Below are 7,439 nucleotides of genomic sequence, written 5' to 3' on the forward strand. Positions count from 1 at the left end.
TGTCTCGATGAATCAAACACTCCCAGTCGATGGAGGCTTTCTCTCGTAGACGCAAGCAGCAATTGTAGCTTCTCCAAAACCCCATTTTCTTGGAAATAAATCCAATTTTCTGGAAGAAACGTCACTCTCGCGTCGATGATGAGAACTGTCAAATTTAGAGCCTCCTTGATTTTGATGAAATTTCTCAAAACATTTTCGCATTTTTTACCAAAATCCTGGGTCTTGTACTTGATTGATGGGTATCGATCGTTTTGTAATTTTTTCCTCTTTCCACCAATACCGCTTGTGTACCTCGAAAAGATCCAGAAGTTCCAAAACAAATAATGCACAAAAGTCCGAGCGCAGATTGAATTAATTCAGAGCCGACGTCTCGCTTCATCATGACCATGAAAAAAATTATTTCTTTTTCACGCACTGGATCTGCTCTAAACCATCTAAAAAGAGGCCTTGATGATGTCTTTGATTAGAAATAACTCGAATTTACCTTTAATCCATAGATTTGAACGCATTTTTCGCTCGAGCACGGTAGGATCGTTATTCACTCAAAATTCATTTGTCTCGATGATTTCGATGAATCAAACACTCACAATTGATGAGGGGCTTTCTGGCGTCAACGTAGACAGCGATAATGGGCCCCCAGAGCCCCAATTTCTTCAAATAAAAGGCAATTTTCTCAAACAAACTTTACTCTCGCGTCGATGAGAACTGTCAAATTTAGAACCTCCTTGATTTTACCAAAAATCCCAAAAACTCTTTTGCAATTTTTACCAAAATTCTGGGTCTTGTCCCAGATTGATGGGTATCGATCGATTTGTAATTTTTTTCTCTATCCACCAATACCACTTTTGTACCTCGAAAAGCTTTAATAGTCTCAAAACCAATGATGTGCAAAAAGTCCGAGCGCAGTTTGAATAATTACATGCGACGTCAAAGCTTCGACATGATGATGGAAAAGTGCAGAATCTACCCATTTAACGAATTTTAAACCCAGATGTTGGTACAAAAACACATTCTAAACTCTTCAGAGAATGTCCGGTCAACACTTGCAGTAGTGGAAAAGCTTTAACGTTTGAGAAAAATGGAAAAATATTTACACCTGTCATTTGAAAATTTCAGTGACATTTCATGATTTTATGATTTTGCTTCACGTTAATAAAATCGACGGGGTCGACGTAAAGTCGAATCGGAAAAAAATTAATAACGCAGCCCCAAAGACAGGTAAAAATACGAAAAAAATCCTACGCGCTATAAAACGATATCCTCTATCCGCAAAAACACATTCCAACCACCTCAACCTTACACCTTTCGAGGAGAAGCATTTCCCATCGAAAACTCGGAACTCTCAAGTATCTAAGTGAGAGGGCCTGCTCACGTTTTAGTAAGTATTAATTAATTAACTAGCCCGTCTTGATTAATGGCACTCGCTTGTTTTTTAAGTATACTTATCTTCTTTTTTTTTTTTTTAAATATCGCTTGGTTCGTCTATTTCTTAATTAAGACAGTCGGGGGAATAAGCGCATGATTTCTCTATTTGTGAATTAAGACAGTCGGGGGGAAAACATGATTCATCCATTTGTTAATTAAGACTGTCGGGATAATAAGCGCATAATCCGTCTATTTGTTAATTAAGACAGTCGGGATAATAAGCGCATGATCAGTCTTGCTGTTAATTAAGACAGTCGGGATAATAAGTGCATGATCTGTCTATTTGTTAATTAAGACAGTCGGGGTAATAAGCGCATGATCAGTCTTACTGTTAATTAAGACAGTCGGGATAATAAGCGCATGATCAGTCTTACTGTTAATTAAGACAGTCGGGATAATAAGCGCATGATCAGTCTTACTGTTAATTAAGACAGTCGGGATAATAAGCGCATGATCAGTCTTACTGTTAATTAAGACAGTCGGGATAATAAGCGCATGATCAGTCTTACTGTTAATTAAGGCAGTCGGGATAATAAGCGCATGATCAGTCTACCTGTTAATTAAGACAGTCGGGGGAATAGAGATGTAAAAATTTTATTTTCACGTGGTTTCATTTAAAAATGAAAAAAAAATTGTAATTCTTTTTGTTTTCTTTAGAATTCAACCTGCCCCACCTTCCCCTATTAAAATTCAAATTAAATTTTTATTTAGTTTTTATTTGCATGGTATGAAGTTATAAAATTAAAAAATTAAAGTCTCAGCTTTGTAACTTATTGAAAGAAATTTTTCTCCACCTTCCCCTACATATTCTAAAATTGATTATTTACTCCTTATTTGCCTGTTGTCGTAGTAAAAATTACCAATTAATATTTAGTTTATTATTTATTTGTTCAAAATCCATTAGGACCTACCTTTCCCTATATCGCTCAAAGATTACTTACTTTTGCTTGTTTGTAAGTTTTTATTTTAAAGAAACTAAGATTCTAAATTTTTATTCCAACATGTCTTTAATTTTGGATTTTCCAATTTTACCCACTTTCCCATACCAAATTTTTCAATTTGTGGAAAATGATCAACCCTCCTTTGCAACTGTTTTAAAGTCAAAGAAAAAAAGTTTTGATTGTCTATTTCCACATGTCTTTTGGAGTTTAAATTTTTACCCACCTTTCCATACCTAACATTTAAATTTGCCAAAAATGCCCGACTTTCCCTGACTATTGTTTCAAAGGCAAAGAAAAAAGTTTTGAATTTTTATTCCTACATGTCTTTAATTTTGGAGTTTTCATTTTTGTCCACCTTCCCCTACTATTGTTTTAAAATAAAAGGAAAAACGCTTTTAAATTATATTCCTGCATGTCTTTAATTTTAGAGTTTTCACTTTTATCCACCTTTCCATACCTAATTTTTCAATTTACCGAAATTGCCCTACTTTTTCCTACTATTTGCTTTGAAGTAAAATAAAAAAAATTTTCGAATTTTTGTTTCCACGTCATTAATTTTAAATTTTCTATTTTTATTTACCCACCTTTCCATACCTATTTTTTTAATTTATCGTAAATGTCTTACTTTCCCCTGCTATTTATTAAATTGGTCTCATGTTCAATTTTTCTTAATTTATAATTTAAAATGGAAAAATTGTTAATTCGTACCGTTTTTTATATTTTGGAGAATGCAGTCCTCCCCTAGCAAAATTCAAATTGGACTTTAACTGTGAATCAACCAATACATAACAATAATGTAAAGAAAAAAAGAAGGTCTAACCGATGTCATTTATCTGTAAATCCAATTTGTCCTACCTTCCCCTATATCTGAGTTTACCTACACTCGTGTACCGACGAAATGATGACAGTTGAAAGTTAACATGGAGAGATGGGAAATTCGAATTAAAAAGAAACGGTTTTCCTATTTTCTAAAATACATTTAATCCCAGTAGGCAGAGATGGGGACTGTCTTAAGTTATTATTAAACAAAAAAGTGAGTTTGTAAGACAACCCCCATCTTTCTAATAATGAAACAATTTGGATAGTACCTTAAGACAACTTGAAACATTGAAGAACTTAAACCTGCCACTTCCATAGCTCTAGTTCCTCGTTTTGACATTCCAGTTTTTATTGGGGCTCCTCAATTGGACCCTTGGCCTTAATTTTCTTGCACTGCATAAGAAAGTTCTCGACGCTCCTCTAAGAAACTGCCCGATGGTTGCACTTCCAATGTTGATTTCTTTATAGAAGCTCGTGTTGTTCTTTCAATTTTCTACAAAATGGCGTCGTTACTATACGCATGGAACTTGAGTGATAATAAATACCTTGGATAAAGGACAGTCTCATGCAAAAGGGCCCCCTTGTTTAGTCTTCAGAGTCTTGTTTCTGCATTCTTGTAGCTATCATGACATAACCTCACTTTTTGTTGATTCTCCATGACTGCCAGTGAAAGAATTTAATGGGGAACTTATCGGTTGTCTTCTTGAAATGCTTGAAAAGCAGTCGGCACACAAATCCAACGAAACTTCGATCGATATCGATTTATTTAACAGAGTTACCAACTTACTCAGGCTAACTTCAGAGAGGATTTTGTAGTTTTTAATAATCTTTCTCCATGAATCAAACATTCACAATTGAAGGGGGGCTTTCTGCCGTCGGCGTAAACAGCAATGGTGGTCTTCCAAAGCGCCATTTTCCTCCAAATAAATCCAATTTTCTCGAGCAAACGTCACTGGCGCGTCGACGATGGGAACTGTCAAATTTAGAACCTCCTTGATTTTGATGAAATTTTTCAAAATATTTTCTCATTTCTTACCGAAATGCTGGGTCTCGCACCACATTGACGGGCATCGATGGCTTGGTAATTTTTCTCTGCATTCTCCTGTTATTTTTGCTCTTTTACTTGAAATATTTAGTGTTTCGCGTGTAAAAGACAAAATCGAGTTTCTAGTGTGTCAATAATTGGTTGCTAAGCCAAAAATCGGTTTGTTAATCATTCCCATTTGATATCATCATCAAACATTAATAATACATTAATATATATAGGTACATTTCTTTCTATCTTATTTTAATTTGTTCTTCCAAACAAGTATAAGTATTTAAGATAGATTAAGAAATTCATCATTTCATTTTCTTTAAGTCAACACTGGTTATCTATTACAAACACTATTATAATTTTCTTATTCATTTTTCTTTGTTTCACAACCGTGTTTAGGCTCGTTCATCAACATACTGAGAACTGTTCGTATTTGTACTGTTTGTATTTTAAATTAATAATAAACGAAAAGTCAATTATCAAAGACTCAATTTCATAACAGTTGAATTTATTCTATTAATTGCATTTTTCTGTTGTTTATTTTTATGAATTTGAGGTAAGTAATAACATTAGATAAAATTTTATCCTAAATTAATTGAAATTATTATTTATTAGCCTTCTTTTAAATCACCTCTTTTCTGTATTTGCTTATCATTTACGATAGCACAATGGAGCAAAAACGTTTTGGGGTAAAAAATTCACGCATAGAAGAACTGAGATTATTTCAGTTGGGTCTTAAACACAGACACTTAACCATGCCATTTACCACAAGTGCCAAAGTTTTTGCGGGGGAGGACTTTGTGGAAAAAATAGTAACCGCAAATACAAGAAAAATCACGATACAACCAGGTGATCGCGTACTTAACATCCGGGATTTTGGGCTTCCAAGACAAGAGTTAGTGATAACAGAAAATAACAAAATTAAATTGAGGATGACCGATTATTTGAATATTACCATTCAATTTACAAGTATAGATGAAAGAACTAATTTTATTAGAGCGTTGGGAGATCTGGACCCTTTGTAAGAATGGTTTAACAGTACTTTTCATTTTATGTTGTTTTATTTTTGCAATTCTAGGGAAAGCTCAAGTGATTCAGACATCGACCAACCCAATAGACCATCAAATGGATTGAATGGATAAATTAGTCATTCATTATTATAATTATTATATGTAATATAAATTAATAAAATAATGTAGGTACCTACTTATAATTTATTCATTAAATTTAATAAATCCTTGAAAAATTTGCTTTTCTAAAATGTGTTCTGGAGGTGCCTACTACCTAGTTTTCTTAGTTAGTCATTTTCGTATGTTCTATGCATTTTTTGTCAACAAAAACCACAGATTCAGTTGTTACGTCTGGCTCACATTTTTAAGAAATCGTAGAAATCAGAGTAGTTTTCCTTATTTTTAGCATAAAAATCTGGCTCACATTTTTAAAAAGACTATAAAAAAGGGGGTAGTTTCCATAAAAAATTGATGTTTCAGTAGATAAAATGAGCCTAAAATAAGTCATTTTCTCAATTTTTTGTGTTTTTGAACCGACTTCAATGAGCTGTTTTTCCAGACTCAACAAACTTCAACGACAAAACTTGAAAATCGACTCATTTTCCTAAAAAAATTGATGATTTGGGAAAATCTGAGTTAGAACTTAGGATTAAAAATCAGGGTAAAAAGTCAAATTCAATGTTGTTTTTTGATGTTTTGCTAGAAATACGGGTTTTTGTTGAAAAAAATGCATTAATTTTGGACTTTTCATGTTGACCCAACTTTCCATACCTAATTTTTAAATTTGTCGTAAATGCTCTACTCTTCCCTATTATTTATAAAATTAATCTCATATTCAAAATTTCTTGATTTATAATTCATAAGAAAAACAATTTATTTGGTCCCGTTTTTAATCCTATTGGAATTTCTAATTTCTCCCACTTTCCCCTAGCAAAATTCAAATTGAACTTTTAATCAATCACTTCATAACAGTAATGAATAGAAAAAAATGAAAAGCAGAAAGTCTAATCTATGTTTTTTATCTGTAAATTCAATTTGTCCTACCTTCCCCTATGTCCGAGTTTACCTAATCTCGTTTTTCGACGAAATAATGACAGTTGAAAGTTGACATGGAGAGATGGAGAAATTCGAATTATAAAGAAACGACTTTCCTATTATCTAAAATATATTTAATCCCAGTAAGCAGAGATGGGGGCTGCCTGAAGTCATTAATTAAACAGAAAAGTGAGTTTGTAAGGCAACCCCCATCTTTCCAACAATGAAACAATTTGAATGGTACCTTAAGACAGCTTGAAACATTGAAGAACTTAAAAACCTGCCACTTCCATAGCTTCAATTCCTCGTTTTGTCATTCCAGTTTTTATAGGGGCTCCTCAATGGGGCCTTCGGCCTTAATTTTCTTTTACTGCATAAGAAAGTCCTTGACGCTCCTCTAAGAAACTGTCCGATGGTTGCACCGTACACTTGTATCACCTCCAATGTTGATTTCTTTATAGAAGCTCGTGTCGTTTTTTCAATTTTCTACAAAATGGCGTCGTTACTATTTGCATGGAACTTGAGTGCTAATAAATACCTTGGATATAAGACAGTCTCATGCAAAAGGGCCCCCTTGTTTACTCTGTAGTTAACTCTGCATTCTTGTAGCTATCATGACATAACCTCACTTTTTGGACTTTCCATGACTGCCAGTAAAAGAATTTAATAGGGGACTCACCGGTTGTCTTCTTGAAATGCTTAAAAAGCAGTCGGCACACAAATCCAACGAAACTTCGATCGATATCGATTTATTTAACAGAGTTACCAACTTACTCAAGCTAACTTCAGAGGGGATTTTGTAGTTTTTTAATAATCTTTCTCCATGAATCAAACATTCACAATTGAAGGGGGGCTTTCTGCCGTCGGCGTAAACAGCAATGGTGGTCTTCCAAAGCCCCATTTTCCTCCAAATAAATCCAATTTTCTCGAGCAAACGTCACTGGCGCGTCGACGATGGGAACTGTCAAATTTAGAACCTCCTTGATTTTGATGAAATTTTTCAAAATATTTTCTCATTTCTTACCGAAATGCTGGGTCTCGCACCACATTGACGGGCATCAATGGTTTGGTAATTTTTCTCTGCATTCTCCTATACCATTCTTGTATCTTGAAAAACTCCAGAAGTCCCAAAACAAATAATGCACAAAAGTCCGAGCGCAGATTGAATTAATT

General features: G+C 33.9%; 1 long non-coding RNA gene across 1 annotated transcript; it reads right to left on the minus strand.

Annotated features, from left to right (window-relative positions):
- Window positions 1-6,378: 6,378 nt before the first annotated feature.
- On the minus strand, window positions 6,379-7,068 carry LOC148176423 (uncharacterized). Its single transcript, XR_015770034.1, has 2 exons — window positions 6,805-7,068; window positions 6,379-6,752 (listed from the first exon to the last, which is right to left on the minus strand). It is a non-coding gene; the product is annotated as an uncharacterized LOC148176423 (long non-coding RNA).
- Window positions 7,069-7,439: the final 371 nt, after the last annotated feature.

This window comes from Gnatocerus cornutus, chromosome 4 (genome assembly GCF_029298725.1).
Source record: "Gnatocerus cornutus isolate USDA-ARS CGAHR chromosome 4, icGnaCorn1.1, whole genome shotgun sequence".
NCBI classification, from domain to species: Eukaryota; Metazoa; Arthropoda; class Insecta; order Coleoptera; family Tenebrionidae; genus Gnatocerus; species Gnatocerus cornutus.